Genomic DNA, 26,684 nt, shown 5'->3' with positions numbered 1-26,684 from the left:
CTGTGCCACCCAGGTGCCCCCGTTTTTACCTAAATTTGAATTTCCCTGAGTACAAGTGAGGTTAAGGATATTGTCATATCTTTTTTGATGATTTGCATTTCTTTTTCTGTGTATTGCTGGTTCGTATCTGTATCTATTAGGATCCCAGCAGGAAACAGAGTTCACCTCAGATGGTTCTAATGAAAAGACTGTCATGAAGGCACTAGGCACGGAGCTGCAGGCAGGATGGAAAGGGTAAACACTAGATAAAAAGCCATCAAGGCACCCAGAGACGAAACAGCGGGAAGCTGTTGCTGCCTCTGAGAGCTAAAGAGACCGGACAGGGAACTAGTGTTACCCAGTAAGCCCAGTGAGTACCGAACCATGGAGGGAACGCTCTCCTCTGAGAGCTGTGGAGATGGAAGCCCTTAGCTTCGGCCAGACAGAAATCCCCAGAAGGGGACACATCCCAACTTTTCTCTCGTTCAGCCCTCCAATCTCCCGCCAGTTCTTTGCGTTGGCCAAATCAAAGGGCAAGGCAGCCAGCAAGGATTCCAAGTGACACAGCCCACAGGGCATCTCCCAGGACACAGATGCGGACAAACAGGGTGGAGAAGAGATCTGCAGAACAAACAGAGAAAACAGCATAGTATCTTTTCCCCCTTTTTCTACGGAGTAAGTGTCTTTTCCTTATCGGTCGGTGAGAACTCATCAAACACTAGGGATGTTAATCCGTCGTCTCTAAAATGTATGCAAATGATTTCCACAGTCCACCACCAGCGAATGACACTTACCTGCATTTATTTTTCCTTATAAATCATTTTTATGGCTTTGGAGTCTACCTTACATAAGAGAGTAGCCACCTTCACCTCCGAGGTTTGACAAATCATCTTCTACAATCTCTCCAAAAGTTTCTTTTTGTAACATTTGCACCTTTGCTCCCTTTTGAGTTTATTTTTGTACAGGGCATGAAGTAGAGAGTCTGGCTTTGTTTTCTTCCAGATGAAGAGCCAGTCATGCCAACCATGGTAATCATACTTTCTCCACTGAGATAAAAATCGCAACTTTGTCCTGTAGTCTTAGAATAGATACTGAGATTTACTTCTGAGAGTACTTTTCCCTTGCTTTGAGTGGACGGTGTGCTGGGGAGAAAAGGATAAAAGCACCTAAAAATCTGCAAGGAAGAATCAAGTTCTGAGAAGTGAGGGAATGGCTAAGAAATTCATGGGAAGGGATGCCGGGGTGGCTCAGTCAGTTAAGCATCTGCCTTGGGCTCAGGTCGTGATTCCTGGGTCCTGGGATCAAGCCCCACATCAGGCTCTTTGCTCAGTGGAGAGTCTGCTTCTCCCTCTGCCTGCTGCTCCCCCTGCTTATACTCTCTCTCTCTGACAAATAAATAAATAAAATCTTTTTCTAAAAAACAGAAATTCATGGGAAGAAATTCTTCTGTAGCCTTGATATATCAGATGCTAAAAGTTTCTATAATGCTAATCTATTTTTTTTCTTTTTTTAAGTATGGTGGTGCCTGGGTGATTGAGTGCCCCGCTATTGGTTTCAACTCAGGTCATGATCTCAGGGTTATGAGATCGAGCCTCACATCGGACTCCCCAATCAGCACAGAGTCTGCTTAGGACCCTTTCTTCCTCTCCTTCAGCCCCACCCCTCAGGCACACTCTCTCTCTCTCTCTCTCTCATTCTCTCTCTCCCTCTCTCTCTAAAATAAATAAATAAAATTTTTAAAGTATTTTATGCCAAGAACAGATGAATAAATACTAAATTTGAAAACTTACAGTTATGTTCTATTACTCTGATATAGTAGCTGTTTTTAATACTTTATCTTACATTCCATCCTTATCTGTACGACCTAAAGGTCAGCCTCCTGATTATCATACATTCATCAGTTCACTGGGAACATTTTTGTTTTGCCGCGTCTTTTGCTTCTCCTTAACTCCCTCGCCCCTGCACTGCTGCCTCACGGTTGCTCCTACAACATTTTCATGGGCCATTTCTTCTCTGGAAGTATCCAGCCTTCCGTCTTTTGCCCACCTTTCCCCTCTGACCTCACTGCTCATCTCCACCAGCTTCTGCCTATTGCTCTCTCTTCCCCCTTCACTTGCCCTACAAAATTAAAATTTTGTCTCTCTTTATTGGAAGAGCAATGCTGTATTACTCATCTCGCTCTAACCCAGGACAGCCAAGCTCTAGATTGCTATGACCACGAGGGTCTAGAAAGTGTGTGGCAAAGCAGAGACAGCTCACTTCCTGAGAATTTCTGCCTCCAGCTTCTTCTTTTTCTTCTTTTTCATCAGCAAGATGGGTTTAATTGCACTTCCAGACGTGCCTCCAGCTTCTTAAAGATTTTATTTATTTATTTGACAGAGAGAGACCACAGCAATAGAGGGAACACAAGCAGGGGGAGTGAAAAAGGGAGAAGCAGGCTCCCCCATGGAGCAGGGAGCCCAATCCCCGCAACCCTGGGATCATGACCAGAGCCAAAGTCAGACGCCCAATGACTGAGCCATCCAGGCGCCCTACCTCCAGTTTTTTAAAGCAACAACTTTCCCTCCCTCCTCCCTGGGCCTAGTTCTCAGATCTGTGATCACTGCTTATGCACTCACTAATTTGTATTCTACTTTCCTTTGATGTTCGTTCGTCAAACGTACAAACATCAATTTGATGTTTTGTAAGTCTTTTTCTCATCGTGAGACTTATCTTTAAAAACTGTATAATTCCATCATGTAGAGATGACATTACTGACAATCATTTCTCTAGCTTTGAACACTCAAAACATTTCCACCTTTTTTTTTAACTGGGGAAATTGGTTATAAGATACTTTTAAGCAATTTATGCTCTCTGTCAAGTCATTTTCTAACAGTTTAATTTTTTTATTTTTTTTAACCCTGAGGTCAAGAGTTACGTGTTATACTGACTGAGCCAGACAGGCACCCCCTATCAATTTATTTTCTGAAAGTAAATCCCTAGGAATATGCAAAATAGAGAAAAAGGAGCTTACATTTTTATCGCCCTTGATATATATTGTTACATTCCACACAGTTCTACAAATTCTCAGTGCCAACAAGAATGACTATTTCTCCAGTCTCATTTCTGTTGGGTTTTGTGTTTTCAAAGAATTTCCACATTTAGGGATGCAAACTGCACTTTGTTTTTATTCCCAATTCATGTCCTTGATTACTGCGATGGTTGAAAAGTTTGCCACTTACTCACAATTTGGATTTTCTCTTCTGTATACTGTCTGTGCTCTTGTGTATTTGTGATTAACTTCTTTTTCTTTTTTGGTCATTGTATGGTTTTACTGACACAAGTACGATGTGCACAGAAGCAGTCTGTTTTCTTCACTGTGCAGCCTGGGATTGGGCTGGGCGACTCAGGGCTGGGCTGCTCTTTGCACACTGTCTTTGTGGTTCTTGGAGACAACATTGTGAGCAATCTTTGCACAGGAAGATTTGTTGCACGTCTGCAGCCCATCAAGCTCCTCGACGCCCGTGGACTAGGAACTTCCAGAAGCCACGGGGTAGCACGTGCTTTGTTTTCTTGTTGCTCCCATAACCAGTGCTGAGCATCAAGAACTGGCCCTTGAATCTTCTATGGAACCTATTGTCAATGTCCCTGGGTTTCCAACCATTGTGCTTAATTTTGACCTATTGGTCTGATGGGTGCCAGATGAACTTCTTGGTCCTCTTTTTAACAATCTTGAGCTTCACCAGGGGTGCAAGGGCGGCCATAATGCCAAGGGGGAGACGGCTGCCAGTTCTGCAGGCAGCGCCGAGGAAGAGAGGTGACTGACTTCCCGATGGTCTTACTCACACACTTCAAAGAGTGCAGGTGTTGATCCTTGCTTGATCACATCTGCTACAATGATTTCCTCTAATCTCTTCTTTTTTAAAAAATATATACATTTTTTATTTATTTGAGAGCGAGAGAGAGAACAAGCAGAGGGAGCAGCAGAAGGAGAGGGAGAAGCAGGCTCTCCACTGTGCAAGGAGCCCTGCGATCATGACCCGAGCCAAAGGTCCCTAATCTCTTCTTTCTATATAGATTTTGTATATTTGCATATATTGTATATTTGTATGTTTGTAAATTTAACTATGTTCTAGCAGTCCAGTTGTTCCCTTATTGTTTATTGATTTACATTAGAAGGTAGTAGAAGAGGGATGCCTGGGTAGGCTCAGTCGTTGGGCGTCTGCCTTTGGCTCGGTCATGATTCCAGAGTCCTGGGATCAAGCCCCACATCGGGCTTCCTGCTCAGTGAGGAACCTGCTTCTCCCTCTGTCCGCTTCACCCCCCGTTCCCCGCTTATGTGTTCTCTCTCTCTCTTTGACAAATAAATAAATAAAATCTTAAAAAAGAAGAAGAAGATAATAGAAGATAGTTAGGACTGTAAGAATTGCTATTCTACCAGTCCTAGTCTTACTCCACCGCTCTGCAGATCTCACAACTCCCTAAGCCCTCTTCCCACCTGTAAGGGCCTGACCTCATGGCCAACGGCACGGAGTGCACAGGGTCTGAGGAGGATTAGATGACATAATACATAAAATGCCCCGACCCCCACAGGCATACTGCAACGGGCCAATATTTGGCCAGGATGCACCACAGTGGCCACACAGTGAGACACTGAAACACACTCATTCCGCTAGAAAGTGCATTTCTGTAAGGGAGTCACTCGTTGCCGGAAGAAAATCATAAGCATCATCAGGAAAGCAGGAAGCCTCAGTCCAGCTGCTCCACTGACGGCACGAGCCCTTTCAGCTATAGGTTAGGGAAATTTAAAATGAGCTCTCACACCCAGAGCCCTTTTCTCCAGCTCCAGGCACTGTCTCCTGGGCCCACTGAGCAGCACTCAGAGCCCACTGCCCTCTGTACTCTCTCACACCTGCCAGGCCAGCCCTAAGTAAAGCTCCTCCAGCATTTTCCCACCCCGTCATGCTGCACATCTGAAATATCCACTGTGATGGCCTCCAGCCACACAGAGATGCCCGGGCGATCCGAGATCTCCCCTGATGGGCACACTACCATTTGCAGTAGCTTTCCAGTTACAGACGTGCTTTGATCAGGAGTGACCAGCCTCTAACCCTATTTTCCCCATAGCTCTTTTATTTGTACTGCTTGATTTTGTGGAATCTAAGTTTGTTCAGGAATGGGTTAAGTGTTGGGCCCTTGTATGTACAGCTTTACACCCTCTTGCTCATACCTTCCATCCCAGCCTTGTTTGGGGGCACAATTCCACACAGGCTTCGGCCTGCCTGGCCATGCCTCTTCCCGGACCCCCACAGGGATCCTCTGATGAGGTGGGTGGGGGGTGCCTACAGGAGCGGGCTCAGCACTGGCTCATGTGCAACACAGAGGGGCAAGGCTGTTGCAACCCCTTGGGGCAGCCCTCTGCCAATGCTGGGTGGAACTCAATGGAGGAAGACTTACAAATGCTTCTCCCCTTCAGCCCTCAGACGGTCGGTTTGAGGCATATTCTCAGAAGTTGTTACCATTGGCATCGAAGCCCAGTTGTCCACAATGGGGACCCACACAACCAGCTTGGCTTGCCCTCCTTCCTTGGCCAGACTCCCTAGGCCTGCCCTCTTCCCCAGGAAGGCACCTGCACCCACGTCCTTGTCTTGGCTTTTCTTTCTGGGGCAACTAAGTTACCATGGGCTGCATTAAAATCAAAACACCTCTCCCAGCTTCCCTATGACCCTGCAATTGCACTACTGGGTATTTATCCCAAAGATACAGATGTAGCGAAAGGAAGGGCCATCTGTACCCCAATGTTTATAGCAGCAATGGCCACAGTCGCTAAACTGTGGAAAGAACCAAGATGCCCTTCAACAGACAAATGGATAAGGAAGATGTGGTCCATATACACTATGGAGTATTATGCCTCCATCAGAAAGAATGAATACCCAACTTTTGTAGCAACATGGACAGGACTGGAAGAGATTATGCTGAGTGAAATAAGCCAAGCAGAGAGAGTCAAGTATCATATGGTTTCACTTATTTGTGGAGCATAACAAATAACATGGAGGATATGAGGAGATGGAGAGGAGAAGGGAGTTGAGGGAAATTGGAAGGGGAGGTGAACCATGAGAGACTATGGACTCTGAAAAACAACCTGAGGGTTTTGAAGGGGCAGGGGGTGGAGGTTGGGGGAGCCAGGTGGTGGGTATTAAGGAGGGCACGTATTGCATGGAGCACTGGGTGTGGTGCAAAAACAATGAATACTGTTACGCTGAAAAGAAATTAAAACAACAACAACAACAACAACAAAAAACACCTCTCCCTGCTGTTGGGCAACAGTCATTTCCCACATCCTTCCAAGGACCTTCATTGTTTCTCCCCCCAGGATCCTCTGCACGTCCTTATGATGCCCCATCTAAAGCCTCCATCTAGAATCTTCTGTTTGGGTAGAAGGATCCAAGTTTTCAGCATCTGGCCCAGCGTCCAGATTGAACAGAAGTGGCTCTTCTGGGTCAAGGACTAGTCTGAATCCCCAAACAGGGACAGACTGTTACAGCCCCAACTCCAGGTGCATACCAGGATTCAGAAAAACTATCTGCGGCCAAAAGGGTGAAAGGAATTTTATGAGTCCCGACTTTGCCCTCCTTGTCACATTCAAGATGAACTCAGAGGGGAGGAAATGAGACCATTACTAAGACCCGTTCTTTCCACTGGGGCACTTCCTTCTTAGACTTTGACACTTGGGTGTGTGTGCGTGCACGTAGGCCTGACTTTGTCCTCATGTTCTTTGCATTCTTTGTATCCTAAAATCTAGGTCATTGATTCTCACACCTTGGGCTTTCACAGAACAGTAAATTAAATACATTTTTTAAAAGATTTTATTTATTTATTTGATAGAGCACAGCAGGGGGAGTGGCAAGCAGAGGGAGAAGGAGAAGTAGACTCCCCACTGAGCAGGGAGCCTGATGTGGGGCTCAATCCCAGGACCCAAATATCATGACCTGAGCCGAAGGCAGACACTTAACCAACTGAGCCACCCAGGCGCCCCAAACACATTTTTAAAACTGTAAACCACGAGTTTATGAGTGTGGTTGGTGTCACCAGCCTTGAAATCTCACCTCATTGTAGCAACCTACCCCAACTTCTCTGCAACTCCCTCCCCCTGCCATTAGAAAATGAGAAAGGAATTATCTTCATTCTGATCTAATCTCTCAAGGCCTAAGGTGTGAACTAGGTCATCCGGCAATGAAACTTACAAAACCCTTACAAATGATTTGCCATTAATAGGGTGTAAAGAACATTCGTATATATTATTCTTTGATCCCCAAACTAGTCCTAAGAGGTGGACCTAACTACCTCTTTATACCAATGGCAGAATTGAGTCACACAAAAGATAAATGACTTGCTCAACATTAGAGCTAATGAGTAGCAGTGCCAGGGCTCAGAACCAGGCTTTGAAAGACTAACTACTAGAAGTTTAAACTGTTCAGGGCACCTGCGTGGTTCAGTTGAGTTAAGCAGTCAAATTTGGATCTCAGCCCAGGTCTTGATCTCAGGTCATGAGCTCAAGGGCCACTTTGGGCTTCGCACTGGCAGAGAGCCAAATACATCCATCCATCCACTTATACAGACATAAATGTTTAAATTTTCCAGAGATGTAAATTTCCAGAAATATTGAAACTAAGAGAGAAATTTGTTGTCCTAATTGATGCTATTTCTTAAACATATGAGAAATAATTAGTAATGTTTAAACACATATAATACTTACTTTTATTAGGAGATAGTACAAAAATATAAAGAAAATATTCCATCCATTTAAAGAAATAACTTAATGTAAAGGAATAGTTTGGTAAGTTTTGTCATATAGCTATACCTGTGAAATCAAAACTACGACCAAGATAATGAACCCTCAGAGTTTCCTTTTGTCCCTTCACCTATTTCACCCATCCCCCTCATCCACCTCTCTTCTGGTAACCATCAGTTTGTTCTCTATGGTTAAGAGTCTCTTTTTTGATTGTCTCTTTTTTTCTTTGTTCATTTGTTTTGTTTCTTAAATTCCATTTTTGAGTGAAGTCATATGGTATTTGTCTTTCTCCGACTGACTTACTTCACTTAGCATTATACTACCTAGATCCATCCTTGTTCTTGCAAATGACAAGATTTCATTCTTTTTTATGGCTGAGTAATATTCCTGTATGTGTGTGTATGTGTGTGTGTGTGTACACACATACATACCACTTCTTCTTTACCCATCTATCAATGGACACTTGGGTTGCTTCCATAATTTGAACACTATAAATAATGCTGTAATAAACATAGGGCTGCATCTATCTTTTTGAATTAGTGTTTTCATATTCTTTCGGCAAATACCCAGTAGTGGATTTACTGGCCCCTATGGTAGTTCTTTTTTAATTACTGGAGGACCTTCCATACTGCTTTCCATAGTGGCTGCATCGGTTTGCATTCCCACTAACAGTGCCAGAGGGTTCCTTTTCTCCACATCCTTGTCAAACATTTTTATGTTTTTGAATTTAGCCATTCTGACAAGTGTGACATGATATCTCATTGTGGTTTTGATTTGCATTTCCCTGATGCTTAGTGATGTTGAGCATTTCTTCGTGTGTCTGTTGGCCATCTGTATGTTTTGGAGAAATGTCTACTCATGTCCTCTGCCCATTTTTAATTGGATTATTTGTGGGGTTTGTTCTTTATATATTTTGGATACTAACTTTCATTGGATATGTCATCTGCAAATATCTTCTTCTTCCATTCCATAGATTGTCTTTTAGTTTTGTTGATTGTTTTCTTTTCTGTGCAGAAGATTTCTATTTTGATATAGTTTATTTATCCTAATAGTTTATTTTTGCTTTTATTTCCCTTGCCTCAAGAGACATATCTAGAAAAATGTTGCTACAAGCCAATGTCAAAAAAAAAAAATTACTGCTGTGTTCTCTTCTAGGATTTCTATGGTTCCAGGTCTCACACTTAGGTCCTTAATCCATTTTGAGTCTATTTTTGTGTATGGTACAAGAAAATGGTCCAGTTTCATTCTTTTGCAAGTATCTGTCCAGTTTTCCCAACAGTATTTGTTGAAGAAACTTTTTTCCATTGCATATTCTTGCCTTTTTGAAGATTAGTTGACCATATAATTGTGGGTTTATTTCTGGGCTCAAGTTTTGAGAGTTCTTTATATATTCTGGGCTCAAGTCCCTTATCAGATATTTGATTTAAAAGTATTTCCTCCTAGGGGTGCCTGGGTGCCTCAGTTGGTCAAGTATGCAATTCTTGATCTCAGGCTAGTGAGTTCAGGCCTCATGCTAGGAGTAGAGCTTACTTTTAAAAAATAAATTAAATAACAAATACATAAATAAATAAATAAAAATATTTTTAAAAGGACATTTCCTCCTAATCTATGACTTACGTTTTCCTTCTCCTAACTATCTCTTATTAAGAGCAGAGATTTTAGACTCTGATGAAGTCCACATTTACCTATTTGTTCTCTTATGGCTGTACTTTGGTGTCATTTCTAAGAAATCTTTGCCCAACTCCAAGGTTACAAGTATTTCTATGTTTTCCTCTAGAAGTTTAATAACTAAAGGTTTTACACCTTGATCTATGATACATTTGGAGTTAATTTTTGTATATGATGTGAAATATGATTTGAAGTTCATTTTTTTCCATGAAGATATTCAAGGTTGTCCTAGCAATGTTTGTTGAAATGACTACCCTTTTTCCAGTGAATTGTTCTTGCACTTTTGTCAAAAATCAACTGTCCGTATATGTAGAAGTCTGGACTCTATTCTGTTCATTGATTGTCTGTCTTTAAGCCAATGCCACATTGTCTTTGTTACTGTAACTTTATAGTAAATCTTGAAATCAGTTAATGTTACTAGAGTCATATTGTATAAAATGTGAAGCAGTGGGTGAAGCCCTCGCTGGGACAGTGTGGTCTCAGGACCCTTAGGGTCACAGGAAGACCGGGGGGCCTGAGTGTGGCAGAGCTCCCAGGTATCTGAGTGGGGAAGCCAACTGCAGAGACAGAGCCAAGGAGGGGATTTTCAACTTGGGGTTACCAGAAACCAGGATATGTGGCACAGTTGGGCCCCTGCTTTCTGAGCAAGTGCCCAACAAGCAGCATATCTGGGGAGACTCCCCTTCTTTCCCCAGGAAGAAAGGCAAGAAAGTGTGCTACAGGAATCTGCTGGGTTTGGAGACTCCAAATGGGACCCTGTGCCTAAGATAGAAACACCTGGACACAGGCTGGAGAGTAAGTGCAGCCACATAGTGCGACCAGAGAGTAGAGGGACAGGAATGATTGACTGCTTTTCTCTAAGGATGCACTGAGGAGTGGGGCCCGAGCTCTGGGGCCGGAGATTGGAAGGCCGCCATCTTCATTCTCATCCTCTAAAGCTGTGTAGAAAGCTTTCTGGGAACAAAAGCTACAGGGAGCAAATCGGAGCAGGTTACTTAACTGGCCCCTGGCAAGGGTGGTGCAATTCCACCTTGGGCAAATACACTTGAGAATCAAAGCAACAGGACCCTCCCCAAGAAGATCAGTGAGAACATCCAGCCAAGACCAAGTTTACCAATCAATGAGAACTGCAAAATTCCAGCAGTATGGAATATATAGTATACAGCACATAGAATTCATGGCTTTCCCCCCATGATTCCTTAGTCTTTCAACATTACTTTCTTAAATTTTCTTTCTTCATTCTTTTTTTAATTATTCTTTCCTTTTCAGCCAACATCTTATCTTATCAATTCCTTTTTAAAAATCTTCTTAAATTTTCATTTTATAGTCATATTCTTTCCCTTCATTGTATTTAACATCATTTTGTGTGTGTGTAAATATATATATTTTTTTCTTTCTTTAAAATTTTGGAATGCAGTTTCTTCTAATAGACCAAAAATAAAATCTAGTGTATAGCTCTGTTCTATTCACCTGCCTGATCACAGTCTCTATCTCTCTGTTTCTCTTTTTTTTTCAATTTAGCTTCTTTCTTTTTTCAACCAACTTCTTATCAATTCCTATTTTTAAATCTTTTTTTAATTTTCATTTTTACACTCATATTCCATCCCTTCATTGTATTTAACATTATTTTAATATATACATTTTTTTTTCTTTCTTTAAAATTTTGGGATGCAGTTTCTTCTAACACACCAAATACACCCAAAATCTAGTGTATGTCTCTGTTCTAGTCACCATCCTGATCATAATCTTTTTTTTCCTTTCCTCCCCCCACCCACCCCCCTTTCAGGTCTCCTCTGATTTGTTTAGTGTATATTTCTCCGGGGTCATTGTTACCCTTTTAGCATTTTGTTCTCTCATCCATCTATTCTTCTCTCAACAAAATGACAAAACGGAAAAACTCACCTCAAAAAATAAAACAAAAGGCAGTATCAATTGCCAGGGACCTAATCAATATGGACATTAGTAAGATGTCGGAAATAGAGTTCAGAATAACAAATAAAGGTACTAGCTGGGCTTGAAAAAAGCATAGAAGATGCCAGAGAATCCCTTTCTGGAGAAATAAAAGAACTAAAATCTAACAAAGCCAAAATAAAAACAGTTCTTGATGAGGTGTAATAAAAAATGGAGGCACTGGATCATGAGGGGAGAATCTGAAAGATAAGTGATACCATAAAGTGAAACAGTATTAGAATAATCAGGAACCACGAAGAAGAAAGAGAGAAGGGGGCAGAAGATATATTGGAGCAAATTATAGTGGAGGACTTCCCTAATTTGGGGAAGGAAACAGGCATCAAAATCCAGGAGTCACAGAGAACCCACCCTACACCTAATAATTTATAAGTAAAACTTACAAATCTCAGAAACAAAGAGAAAATCCTGAAAGCAGCTCAGGACAAGGGGTCTGTAACCTACAATGGTAGAAACAAAACAAATAAACAAACAAACAAAAAAGAATGCTTTATCCAGCTAGGCTGTTATTGAAAATAGAGGGAATGTTATAAAGCTTCCAGGACAACCAAAACTAAAAGAATTTGCAATCACCAAACCAGCCCTACAAAAAAATATTGAAAGGGGTCTCTAAGCAAAGAAAGAACCCAAAAGTAACATAGACCAGAAACGAACAGAGATAATGTACAGTAACAATCATCTCCCAGGCAATACAATGGCACTAAGTTCGTATCTCTCAATTGTTACCATGAATGTAAATGGGCTAAATGCCCCAACCAAAAGACACAGGGTTTCAGATTGTATAAAAAAGCAAGATCCACAAATATGTTGTCTGCAAGAGACTCATTTTAGACCCAAGCACGTCCAGATTTAAAGTGAGAGAGTAGAAAACCATTTATCATGTTAATGGACATCAAAAGAAAGCTGGGGTGGCAATCCTTATATCACACAAATTAGATTTTAAACCAAAGACTATAGTAAGAGATGAAGCAGGACAATATATCATACTTAAAGGGTCTATCCAACAAGAAGACCTAACAATTTTAAATATTTATGCCCCTAACATGGGAGCAGCCAATTATATAAGCCAATTAATAACAACATCAAAGAAACACATTGACAATAATACAATAATAGTAGGGGACTTTAACACCCCCCTCACTGGACAGTGGACAGATCATCTAAGCAAAAGACCAACAAGGAAATAAGGGCTTTAAATGACACACTGAACCAGATGGACATCACAGATATTATTCAGAACATCCCATCCCAGGGTACCTGGGTGGCTCAGTGGGTTAAGCCTCTGCCTTTGGCTCAGGTCATGATCTCAGGGTCCTAGAATCAAGTCCCGCATCGGGCTCTCGGCTCAGCGGGTAGCCTGCTTCCCTCTCTCTCTCTCTGCCTGCCTCTCTGCCTACTTGTGACCTCTCTCTGTCAAATAAATAAATACAATCTTAAAAAAAAAATAAAAGGAATAAATAAAAGGACAAGAACCATACGATCCTCTCAATAGATGCAGAAAAGCATTTGACAAAGTACAGCATCCTTTCTTTTTTTTTTTTTTAAGATTTTATTTATTTATTTGTCAGAGAGAGAGAGGGAGCACAGGCAGACAGAGTAGCAGGCAGAGGCAGAGGGAGAAGCAGGCTCCCTGCCAAGCAAGGAGCCCAATGTGGGACTCGATCCCAGGACGCTGGGATCATACCCAAGCTGAAGGCAGTGGCTTAACCAACTGAGCCACCCAGGTGTCCCTATAGTATCCTTTCTTGATTAAACTCTTCTCACTGTAGGAATAGAGGGAATATACCTCAACATCATAAAAGCCATCTATGAAAAACCCACAGCAAATATTCTCAGTGGGGGAAAAACTTAGAGCTTTTCCGCTAAGGTCAGGAACATGGCAGGGATGTCCACTATCACCACTGCTGTGCAGCATAGTACTAGAAGTCCTAGCCTCAGCAATCAGACAACAAAAAGAAATAAAAGGCATCTGAAGCAGCAAAGAAGAATGACATGATACTTTATGTGGAAAACCCAAAGACTCATCCCAAAACTGCCAGAACTCATACAGGAATTCAGTAAAGTGGCAGAATATAAAATCAATGCACAGAGACCAGTTGTATTTCTATACACCAACAACAAGACAAGAAAGGAGACAATCCCATTTACAATTGCACCCAAAACCATAAGATACTTAGGAATAAATACAACCAAAGAGGCAAAGGATCTGTACTCAGAAAATTATAGACTACTCATGGAGGAAATTGAGGAAGACAGAAAGAAATGGAAAAATATTCCATGCTCATGGATTGCAAGAACAAATATTGTGAAAATGTCTATGCTACCTTGAGCAATCTACAAATTCAATGCAATCTCTATCAAAATACCATCAACTTTTTTCACAGAAGTGGAACAAATTAATCCTGAAATTTGTATGGAAAGAGAAAAGACCCCAAATAGCCACAGGAATATATGATACAAAAAGCATGAACAAAAAAAATACACTGGGCACCACCAAAATTAAAAACATTAGTGCTTCAAAGGACATATCAGGAAAATAAAAAAAAAAACAAAAACAAAAACAAAAAACTCCCCACAGAATGGAAGAAGATATTTGCAAATCATATAACTGGTTCAAGAGTCCAGCGTCTGGAATATATATATATTTAACTTCGTGAACATATAGAATATAGTTATAACTGCCTTAATGTCCTTCCTAACATCGGTGTCAGTTTTAGTTAGTTCCATTTGATTGACTTATCTCATTATAGGTTGTATGTTCCAGGCTTTCTGCATACCTGGCAACATTTTTGGATGCCAGACATTTTGTACTTTACCTTGCTGGGTGCTGAATATTTCTATATGACTATAAATATTCTTGAGATTTGTTCTGAGGTTTACCTGAGTCACTTGGAAATACTTCAGTCCTTTCAGATCGTGCTTTTGAGATTTGTTAGGTAGTTCTTGGGGCGCCTGGGTGGCTCAGTTGGTTAAGCATCTGCCTTCAGCTCGGGTCATGATCCCAGGGTCCTGGGATCGAGTCACACATCTGGCTCCCTGCTCTGTGGGGAACCCACTTCTTCATCTGCCCTCTTCCCCTGCTTGTGTTTTTTCTCTCTCTAATAAACAAATAAACTCTTAAAAAAAAAAAAAAGATTTGTTAGGTAGTTCTGGAACAATGCTCAGCCTAGAGCTAAGTATCCCCACTAGAGGGCAAGACGCTTCCATGTACACTACCCGAGGCCCCGTCAATCTTGAACTTTTCCGTGCTGGCTGCCTGAACATTGTTCCCGGCCTGTGTGAGCAGCAGGCACTCTTAGCTCTAATCATTTCAGGTGGTACTTTCCCTGCCTCCGGTGGGGAGTTAGTTTCCCCACCTGGATGCACTGATCAGTACCCAACCCCATATTCAAAAGGACCTCTCTGCCTATGCCCAGAGTCCCCTGTCTTTGCAGCTCTTTCCTCCCCAGCCCTCTGTTCGGTGACCTTAGTTGCCTTGGTCTTCCCAGCCTTCAGGGCACTCATAGGGCTCACCTCATTTGTTTCCTCTTTCTCAGGGATCACTGTTCTTCACTGCCTTTTGTATCCTCCCAGAAGTTGCACAATCATACACAAATGCGCATACATATCCGCACACACCCCAAAATGACTTCATAGAAAACATGCACTTTTGCACCCTGCTTTTTAAAATGTAGCGTCTTGACAAACCATAAGAGACTCTCAATCATAGGAAACAAAGTGAGGGTTGCTGGAGCAGAGGGAGGTGGGGGGATGGGGTAACTGGGTTTAAGGAGGACACGTGATGCAATGAGCACCAGGTATTATAGTAACACCCAGGAATCACTGACCTCTACCTCTGGAACTAATAATCCATTAGACGTTAATTAATTGAGTTTTTATTTTAAAAATTAAAAAAAGAAAGAAAAATTATTAAAAAATAAAATTTAGTGTCTTGAATACCTTCTGTATCATGGCCTATAGGGCAATCTCAATTAACAGTTTCATAGGGTGGGGTGCCTGGGTGGCTCAGTGGGTTAAGCCTCTGCCTTCGGCTCAGGTCATGATCTCGGGGGTCCTTGGATCGAGCCCCGCATCAGGCTTTCTGCTCAGCGGGGAGCCTGCTTCCCCCTCTCTCTCTGCCTTCCTCTCTGCCTACTTGTGATCTCTCTCTCTGAAATACATAAATAAATAAAATCTTAAAAAAAAATGTTTCCATATTAAGGAAATTAGCTCTTTACCTGAAAATATTTTCTGATTTGCTGTGTATCTTTTGACTTAATAATAATATTTTGTTTGATAGAGACATTGTTAATGGGTAGAATTTACCAATTATTTAATTTGTGCTTTCTGGATCTTATATTTTGTTTCAAATGGCTTCCAACTCTTAGATAATCAAAATCAAAACAATGCATGCCCATTTTCTTTTTCTTTTTTTTTAAAGATTTTATTTATTTATTTGAGAGAGGGGGAGCACTAGAGAGAGAAGGCATGAGTGCGGGTCAGAGGGAGAGGGAGAAGCAGGCTCCCTGCTGAGCAGGGAGCCCAATGTGGGGCTCTATCCCAGGACCCTAGGATCATGACTTGAGCCAAAGGCAGATGCTTAACCAACTGAGCCACCCAGGTGCCCCCACACCCCTTATTTTCTGACTCAACATTTTTTTTAACAATTAAAACTTTTTTAATAATTAAATCTGTATGGAATATGTTGGTAAAGAATGAGGAAGGAACCCAGTTTTATATACTTAATTTCCAATGATCCCATCACTATTTACTGATTAATCAATTTTTTCCTCACTTTGTCAAAATGTCACATCTACAATTAATGAATCACATTTTTTAATCACCTTCTGTATCTAGCATTTTGTATATGAGAGTCATTTCTGAGTTATCGGGCACTTATAATATTATTTTTTAATAAAACTTTCCCAGGTGACAAAATCGTAGAGTTCTAGCACTAGAAATATGTTCAAAATTATCTAGTCCAACACCCCCAGTCGAATTTAAAAATTCCTTCTACAGCACACACGACAGGATGTCACCTAATCCTAATTTGAAAATCTCTAGCAATGGAAAACTCAAACTGCATGTGACAGATGCTTCCATTTTTGGACACTTGTATTCCTTCTCAGCCTTTTGGTTAAGGTCAAGTGCAATTTTTGGACACTTCTAGTGATTAAGAACTTTTATTATGTTGTGCTAAAATCAGCCTCCTGAAATTCCTGTCCAATTTTTCTAGTTCTACTCTGACAGGGTACACATCTGTTCCTCCTCAAACCCATCAACCTTTCAGTGCATGGAGACATCTCTCCTGTCTTCCTCTGGCCCTCTTGAAGGGAATACATGGGCCCTCTACTCCCCACAGGCTCAACAAGTTCTCTCCACTCTGGATAATTAACCAGTTAGCGACGTGACTTCTTTTTTATTTGATTTGTCATATTTCAAAAAATACCTCTATAAAATAAACACTCATAATCTTCACCCCCTATATTCTGACCCTCTTGAAATTCTTTCTCCTTAAGGAAACCACTAATGACCTTATGATGCATATTATTTTGTGGTATTTTCCTAATGTACACATATAAAAAATGCTTTAAAAATGGTGTGACTTGCTTTTTGCATATAACAATATTTCATGTACTTGACATATTTCTAAGTCAATACATATAGATATCAACAGCATTCTTAGAATAACTTCAGGGGCACCTGGCTGGCTCTGTCGGTAGAGCATGCAACCCCTGATCTTGGGGGTATGAGTTCAAGCCCCACATTGGGCATTAAGTCCACACTAAAAAAAAAAGAAAAAGAAAAGAATTCAGAACATTTCATAGTACCAATTTACCATAATTTATTCTAACATTACCCCTGTACATTCATAGTGACTCCGTATTTTTTAACCATTATAAATGACACAGCATATATCCTTACATACAGTTATATACTACTGCTTTTATTTCTATAAAATATGTTAATAGAAGATTGGTGATCAAAGGGTATGTGCATTTCTACTTCTTTATTGATTCTTAATTTTATTGCAAAAGAACACTTAACATGAGATCTACCTTCCTAACATATTTTTAAGTGTACAATATGGTACTGTTGAATATAGGTACAAGATGTACGGCAGATCTCCAGAACTTATTCATCTTGCTTAACTGAAACTTAATGCCTGTTGTCTAGTAATGTCCCATTTTCCCTACCCCAGACCCTGACAACCACCGTTCTATTTTTTGCTTCTTTGAGTTTGACTATTTTAGATACCTCATATATATGAAATCACATAGTATGTGTCTTTCTGTGACTGCCTTATTTCATTTAGCACATTACCCTGAAGATTTATCAGTGTTGTCACATATGGCACGATTTCCTTCTTCCTCAAGGCTGATTAATATTCCATTGTATGTATCTACCACATTTTCCTTATCCATTCAACCACTGATGGATATTTAAGCTGTTTCTAATCTTGGCTACTATGAATAGTGCCGCAATGAACATAAGCTCTTCAAGATCCTGATTTTAATTCTTTTGTATAAATGCCCGGTAGTGGGATTGCTGGATCATAAGATAATTCTAGTTTTAGTTTTTTAAGGAAACTCCATACTGTTTTCTATAGCAGCTGCATCATTTTGCATTTCAAACAATAGTGTACAGAGGTCCCAATTTCTCTGCATCCTCATCAACACTTGTCTTTTGGGGTTTTTGGTTTGTTTTGGTGGGGTTTGATAATAGCCATCCTAACAAATGTGAGGTGATCTCTCATTGTGGTTCTGATTTGCATTTCCCTGATGATTAATGACAGTGAGCATTTTTCCACATACCTGTTGGTCGTTTGTATGCCTTTTTTTGAGAAATGTCTATGCAAGTCCTTAGCCCATTTTTTACTTGAGTTATTAGTTTTGTTGTTATTGTTGAGTTGTAGTAGTTCCTTATATATTTTGGAAATTATTCTCTTAAAAGATGTATGGTTTGCCAATATTTGCTCCCATTCTGTAGACTGTTTTTTCCTTGGCTGTGCAGAAGTTTTTCAGTATGACATAGTCTATTTTTGCTTTTGTTGCCTGTGCTTTTGGTGTCACATCCATGAAATCATTGCCAGGACCAATTTCATGAAATTTTTACCCTATGTTTTCTCCCAGGATTTTTGCAGCTTCAGGTCTTACATTTAATTTTGAATTGATGTTTGTATATAGTACAAGAGTTTCATTTCATTTTTTTGCATATGGACATCCAGCTTTCCCAATACCATTTGCTATAGAGACTATGCTTTCCCCATTGTATACTCTTGCCATCACTGTCAAAGATCAGTTGACCATATGTGCATTGATTTATTTTGGGACTCTATTCTATTCCATTGGTCTATATGTCTATCTTTATGCCATTACCTTATTATTTTGATTACAGTAGTTTTATAATGTATTTTGCATCAGAAAATGTAATGCCTCCAGTTTTGTTCTTCTTACTCAAGGCTGATTTAGCTATTTGTGGTCTTTTGTGATTGGATGCCTTGTCTTTTCCTTGCCTAATTGTTCTACTGGCAATATTATGTTAGAATATTCTAACAATATTATGTTAGAAAGAAATGACAAGAATGGGCATCCTTGCCTTGTTCTTGATCTTGGAGGAAAAGCTTTCAGTCTTTCATGGTCAAGGATGATGTTAGCTGTGGAGTTTTCATATTTGGTCTTTATTACATTAAAGCACCTTCCTTCCATTCCTATGATGAGGGTTCTTTTCATGAAAGGATGTTGAATTTTGTCAAATGCTTTTTCTGCATGGAGATGATCATATGCTTTTTATCCCTTATCTTATTAGTCTGATGCATCACTTTAATTGATTTTTCATATGTTAAACCCCCTTGTATTTAAGGGATAAATTTCACTTAGTCATGGTGTATGATACTTTTAATGTGCTATTGGATTCAGTTTGCTAGTATCTATTGGGGTTTTTTACATTTACATTCATCAGAGATATTGGCCTATGGTTTTCTTTTCTTGTGGTGTCTTTGTCTGGCTTTGGTATCAGGACAAGCCTAGCCTCATAGAATGAGTTTGGAGATGTGTCCCCTCTTCAACTATCATATGATCTCCGTGATATGAGGAAGTAGAGATGCAACGTGGGGGGTGTGAGGGGTAGGAAAAGAATAAATGAAACAAGATGGGATTGGGAGGAAGACAAACCATAAGAGACTCTTAATGTCACAAAACAAACTGAGGGTGGCTGGGGGGAGGGGGGCAGGGAGAGGGTGGTAGGGTTATGGACAATGGGGAGGGTATGTGCTATGGTGAGTGCCGTGAAGTGTGTAAACCTGGCAAGTCACAGACCTGTACCCCTGGGGCCAATAATACATTATATGTTAAAAAAAATTTTTTAATTGAAAGAAAAAAAAAAGGGTATGTGCATTTTAAATCTAAGTAGCTATGACCAAATTACTTGCCAAAAAGATTGTGGTAATTTTTACACTCTGAAAAAGGTGGGGGATAGAGTGGTTCTCCATCTGGAAGAAAATAGTTAGAACCTTGTCTCACACTATAAACAACAATAAATTTCACAGAGATTAATACATAAATACAAAAAAATAGAACCATTTCCTATTAAAATAGGAAAAAATAAAAGATAACATTTGTTTAACTTCAAGATTAGTTTAGCCCTTTTAAAAAAAGACTGGAACTGAGAAGCCATAAAGAGAAAATTGAGGTGCCTGGGTGGCTTAGTAGGTTAGGCCTCTGCCTAACCCCTAATCGGGGTCCTGGGATCGAGCCCCGTGCTGGGCTCTCTGCTCAGTGGGGAACCTACTTCCCCCTCTCTCTCTGCCTGCCTCTCTGCCTGCTTGTGCTCTCTCTGTGTGTGTCAAATAAATAGATAAAATCTTTAAAAAAAAGAGAGAGAGAAAATTGATGTACTCAACCACATAAATATTTAAACACATAAACAAAGCCAAAAGAGAAATGAATAGAGAGAGAAGCTTACAAGATATGACAAAGGGATACCACCAATACTGTAAGAAAGAAATATATAAAAAACTAATAGAGGGGTGCCTGGTTGGCTCATGACATAAAGCATGCAAATCTTGATCTCGGGGTTGTAAGTTCGAGCCCCATGTTGGGTATAGAGATTCCATTAAAAAAAAAATTAAATCTTAAAAAAATCTAATCAAGAAATGGGCAAAAGATAGTAATAAAAATCGATAGAGAACTATAAACAGCCAATTAACTTATGAAATGTTCATCCTCAGAGGTAATACAAAAAACACACACTTAACCAACATTATCATTATTCCCCAAAATGGCAAAAATGGGAAATATTGCTAATATCTAACGCTATTGGACACTGCGCCCTCTTGGTCACTCTGACAAAGGAACCATTTTAAGTAATCAATTAGTCAATTGCACTTTCACACCCTACTTTTTTTGCTTCATTGACTGCATCTCCAAGCAAAAGATATTTTATCACCAGCTGCAGAAGATAACACCTGAATGAGGTGTGAAACAACACGGATCAGTAGCTGTGGCACCTGGAAGCCCACTCACAGGGCTGAGTGTCAGGAGCAACGCTCCTGCTTCTCCTTTCCAAATATTCTATAATGTAATCTTCACAATTCGCTGGGGAGGGGAATTAGCAGGAGAAAAAAAATAACATTCTCGTATTTTCCCTGAGCATGCTGCTTTAGAACCTCATCCTGCCGTCCGTAAACAGCCTACACTTGGCCAACAGCATGAATTCACTAAGAACAAAATTCTCACTTCAAAATAAAGCCTTTGTTTTATTTTCTTCACTTACAAGCAGAGAAAGAGGAAGGACCCCAGGAGCTTTAGAAGGGGATCTCGATCCACATAAAGAAACACTGTCCAGAAAGGGAACCTCAGGTTCACCAGGTCGCCATTATCATACAGAAAAGGAAACCCTAAGCGAGGAAAAGCAAGACCTCAGAAAACACACAGGTTGGAAATGTATAGTACTTGCCACTGGACTTTGATATAAATCATTCCAAAGGGGTGCCTTTTTTTTTTTTTTTTTTTTTTTAAGTTTTTGTTTGTTTGAGAGAGAGAGAGAGAGCACAAGGCAAGGAGGGGTAGGGGAAGAAGCGGGCTCCCTGCTGAGCAGGGCTCCATCCCAGGACCCTGAAATCATGACCCCATCGGAAGGCAGACGCTTAACCAACTGAGCCACCCAGGGGTCCCTGATCATTCCGAAGGGGTTCCTTACACACTTTTGTCCAGCCCCTTCTCTGCGGTCACTGGCTTGCAGAAGAGGGAGCCTTCTGGTGCAGTGTAACCACTAGGTGGCACTGCGCACTGCTGGGCTAGTTCTGTGTCCAGCTGTCCAGCTACTGTGTTTCCGTTGGCTGTGGACAGGGTCCTTTTCATACCTGCTAAATCATAATTCTCCTCCAAAATTTATAAACTTAGCCAATTTTAAGAACCATTTCATTTTTCTTAGAAAGGATAGAATTTTGGATCATGAATTGGGAGGGACTTCGCTTGGAACATTTTCTGGAATTAGTCCGTTCCTAATTGTTACGGTAAAACTCAACTCAGCCTCTAGCGGCTCCTCAGCGCGCCCAGGGCCGAATGAGCTATGAATTACACGACCGAAGGACTAGCGTGTGGACTGCAGAGTGCTTGGAAATGCTTCCTGAGACCCAAGAAAAAAACGAAAACCTCCAGAACAAATCATGCTGAACACTTCGATGTGCTCCCCACAAACTTTTTCCCCCCCCACAAACCGTTTTTAAATAAGCCTTTCAGGTGATTTCTGAGGCTAAAGTGTTGAAACACTGTTTTACGAGATGCATAATTAAAAGGCAGTTTCCCTTCTGACCCAGGCACCATCCTGCCGGCTATTTGTCTAGCTTCAGCAAGCCTGCAGGGGTGATGATAAAAAGCATTCCTGGGGTCTGGTTCTATATTTCCCTGTATGGAGAATGCCACCCATGCTGGGCATCAGAAAGAGCACACAATTAGCTGCAGCCGTTGTTCAAGACTGTTGTCACAAAGCCCGGCACACACAACAGGTGTTCAGGGGATATCTGTTGTCAACAATAAAATAAAACATTTTATAGACATAGTACTATATACATTGAACCTCATATACATAATATTGAGTAAATGAAGCCAAACACTGAAGTTCTACACACTCCGACTTCATTAGATGAATACCAAGAAAGAGCAAGACTAAAAAGGACAGAAGTCAGAAAAATGCTTGCCTCTGAAGAGGGAGGATTGACTGACAGAAGGAAGTATCGACGGATGGCAGAATGAAGGCGTGTCTGCGCTGCTGGAAGAGGATCTGGGTGATGGCTACACCGGTGCATAGATACATTAAAAAAGTCAAAAGCCCGGCTGGAAGGGAAGACAGGAAAACAAACATGAAAACGAAAATAAGCTAAAGAAAAAAAAGGAAGAGGGTAGAAATACAAGAAATACAAAGGACCATAAGTTATATAATTGGAGTCTTTAAAAAAGAAAACAAAGCAATGGAACAGACCACCAGCATTTAAAACTATAATCCAAAAAACATTTCAGAAATCACAAACACCTGAATCTACATATTGAAAAACCTGCCAACTACCTGAGAAAATTAACCTAAAACAATAGACTCTGAGACATATCTTGGCAAAACTGTCAGATTGTAAAGATAAAGAAAAACATTCTGAAATCCTCCACACACAAAAGGACATAATTTGCGAGTGTAAAAGAATGAGATGAGCACCAGACTTCTCTCAAAAGCAGCATAAAAGGAAAGCAAAAATGGAGTGGCATTTTCTAGAAACTGAATGAAAAAAAGTGTGATCCATGGAAGCCAAACTCTTTTTCAAGTGTCAAGACAAACATTTTTTGGAATTTAGGACCTTTTCTGAGGTATCTTTTAGGGGTTAAGCTTCATCCAACCAAGAGATGATTTGGAAAATTTTAACAAAGGTCTGGTGGGGGGTCCTGGCTGGCTCAGTTGGTAGAACATGTGACTTTTGATCTCGGGGGTCCTGAGTTTAAGCCCCACATTGGGTACAGAGATTGCATACATACATATATGCATACAAAAACACAAAGGGCTGGTGGTATTTTAGTACAGATCACTGCAGATCAAAGATGAAAACAAAGGTAGAAATGAGGGTAGAAGACCACAGTACAAGTGTAAGACATTGTGACAAAGCAGAAATCATGCAACCAAAAGATGGGACAAGGAGGAAAAAAGGGGAGGGGAAATGTTGATTGATTGTCTCAGAGTCAACAGGTAGGGATTAAAAGAGGCCGTTAAAACTGATGATCTTGCAGATATTTGTCAAAAAATTTTCTTAAAAATGGGGGACACCAGGGTGGCTCAGTTGGTTAATCATCTGCTTTCAGCTCAGGTCATGATTCCAGGGTCTTGGGCTTGAGTCCCACATCGGGCTCTTTGGTCAGCGGAGAGCCTGCTTCTCCCTCTGCCTGCCTCTCCCCCTGCTTGTGCTCTCTCTGTCTCTCTTTGACGAATGAATAAATAATCTTTTAAAAAAATTCTTAATAATGTGTCATTTATTAGGTCATGAGAAAAACTTCAGTAAGTTCTATCAGGTGGCTATTTCATGGACAACATTCTCTGATCACAATACAGTAAGACTAGAAAATATTAACTAAAAAAATTTTAGGGGGCGCCTGGGTGGCTCAGTGGGTTAAAGCCTCTGCCTTCGGCTCTGACCCAGGGTCCTGGGATCAAGCCCTGAGTCGGGCTCTCTGCTCAGCAGGAAGTCTGCCTCCCTCTCTCTCTGCCTGCCTTTCTGCCTATTTGTGATTCCTGTCTGTCAAGTAAATAAATAAAATCTTTAAAAAAAAAAATTTAGGATTCTTAAATTTTTTAATTTATAAAATTTTTAAATTGTATTTTTTTTTTTTATTTGACAGACAGAGATTACAAGTAGGCAAGAGAGGCAGGCAGGGAGAGAGGAGGAGGCCCGCTCTCCGCAGAGCAGAGAGCCTGATGTGGGGCTCGATCCCAGGACCCTGGGATCATGACCTGAGCCGAAAGCAGAGGCTTTAACCCACTGAGCCACCCAGGTGCCCTTAAATTGTATATTTAAACAAATTTCAGTTTAAGAGGAAATGAAACAAGAAAAAATTATTTTGTGACGCTGTGTGGTGATGGATGTTAACTAAATGTATTGTGGTGATCATTTATGTGAACTAAATTTATGTGGTATACATATGCATGTGGTATACATATATACATATACATATGCCAATTATATCTTAATTTTTAAAAAGAGGAAATATAAACTTTAATTATGGAATTTCTAAAACAATGATTAATGAAAATACTCCATATCAGAATCTATGGGATACAGTAAGACTATGATCTAAGTAAATTCACAGTACAACAAAATATTTTCATCAATTAAAAACAAAAGAATGAAAATAAATTAATTAAATTATTAGCTCAAAAGACAAGGGGGGAAAAATAGGAAAAGAACAACAAAGTAAACCAAAAGAAAGCCCAGGGTAGGAAATAATAAGGTAAGAGTAGAAACTTAGAGTCAAGGAATAGAAAAATAGAAAATCTAATTAATAAATCAAAATCCTGATTTCCTGAATAACTTAACAAAATAAACAAATCATTCTCTAACTTGATCAAGAAATAAGGGAGAAAGCACCGACGTACAAAATAAAAAACGATGAGAGATATACCATGGAAACAGAAGAAATTTTAAAAATCATGGGAGAAAATAAATAAATAAAAATCATAAGAGATTAATTTGCAAAGCTCTATGCAAATAAAATTTTAAAACCTAGATAAAAGGTATATCTTCCTTTGGAAAAATAGAGAGGTGTAAAAGTTGGTGAAGAAAAAGTAAAAACATCTATATTGCAGATGACATGATAGTGTACCTGGTAAGACCTTGAGAATCAAGAATAAAACTAACCCAATTGGCAGAAGAATTCTGAGATATAACAAGATATAAAATTAACACACACAGATCAAGAGCCTTCAAATGCATTAATAATAACCACTTAGAGGATATAATAGCAAAGAAAACCCCACTGACAGTAGCAAAAATTAAGTATATAGAGGTAAATTTAACAAGAAGTGTAAAAAACTTGTATGAGTGAAACTTTACAATATTTCTGAAAGATACAAAAAATAGACTCGATCGAATGATAAAACATTTTCTTTTTTTTTAAAGATTTTTATTTATTTATTTATTTGACAGAGAGAGAGAGATCACAAGTAGGCAGAGAGGCAGGCAGAGAGAGAGGGGGGAAGCTGGCTCCCTGCAGAGCAGAGAGCCAGATGCAGAACTCGATCTCAGGACCTTGAGATCATGACCTGAGCCAAAGGTAGAGACTTTAACCCACTGAGCCACCCAGGCACCCAATAAAACATTTTCTATGACAACACAGTGTAAAGGTATAAATCCTTCCTAAATTAATTTATAAAGTTAATATACTCCCAATAAAAATACCAACAGTTGATAATAAAATTCATATAGAAAAACAAACCAGAAAGAATAACCAAAAAAGTGGTGAAAAAGAAGTACAGGGGCACATGCGTGGCTCAGTGGGTTGAGTGTCTACCTTCAGCTCAGGTCGTGGTCTCAGGGTCCTGGGATCGAGCCCCAGATCCAGCTCTCTGCTCAGCAGGGAGCCTTCTTCCACCACGGCCCGGCTACCTGCCTCTACCTACTTGTGATCTCTATTAAATAAATAAAATCTTTAAAAAAAAAAAAAAAGTACAGTGAGGACCTAACCCTACCAAACATTAAAACATGCAATAAGGCCTCTACATTTAAAGCAAACTGGTACAGATGTACAAACAGACTGACACTGAAACCGAACAGAAATCCCAGAAAGAAACTCTAGTAGATAATGAAATTTGTATACAACAAAAGTGGCATCTGAAATCACTGGGGTAAATAAAAGAGGCAAATGAGTAGCCTTTTGGAAAAAGATAAAATTATATCCATACCTTATTCCATGCACAAGAATAAACTCCAAACTGATCGAAAATCTAAATGGAAAAAAGGCAAAACAAACAAACAAACAAACAAAAACCACCTAAGTTACTAGAAGAAAATGTAGGTAAATTCTATTTAAATCCAAGTACAGGTTTCCCCCATTTCTGCAAGTAGAATGTTCCTATGAAACCTTTTGTAAGCCAAAATAAAATAAATCAAAGAAAACACTTACCGTGATATGGAAAAAATTTTGAGCATGCCCAGACCCAAAAAATAACCTCTTCTAGGCTTTTCTGGTACCTTAGGGCACATCTTGCTAACGGATACACAAAATAGATAGAGGTAGAGCACAGACGCTCACAGACACGAGCTCCTGCCCAGCCTGATGCTGAGGTC

At 40.1% G+C, this 26,684-nt stretch overlaps 1 long non-coding RNA gene across 2 annotated transcripts; it reads right to left on the bottom strand.

Annotated features, from left to right (window-relative positions):
* On the bottom strand, nucleotides 1-26,684 carry LOC116882758. Of its 2 annotated transcripts, XR_004385695.1 has the most exons (3): nucleotides 26,521-26,684; nucleotides 26,300-26,341; nucleotides 1-600 (listed from the first exon to the last, which is right to left on the bottom strand). It is a non-coding gene; the product is annotated as an uncharacterized LOC116882758 (long non-coding RNA). The 2 variants fall into 2 exon arrangements; XR_004385693.1 differs by lacking the exon at nucleotides 1-600 and having other exon boundaries at nucleotides 26,058-26,341.

Source organism: Lontra canadensis, unplaced genomic scaffold, assembly GCF_010015895.1.
Source record: "Lontra canadensis isolate GAN:19392208 unplaced genomic scaffold, GSC_riverotter_1.0 scaffold3, whole genome shotgun sequence".
Lineage (NCBI taxonomy): Eukaryota > Metazoa > Chordata > Mammalia > Carnivora > Mustelidae > Lontra > Lontra canadensis.
Note: the sequence above shows the minus strand (reverse complement) of the source record. Positions and strands in the feature narration are given on the sequence as shown.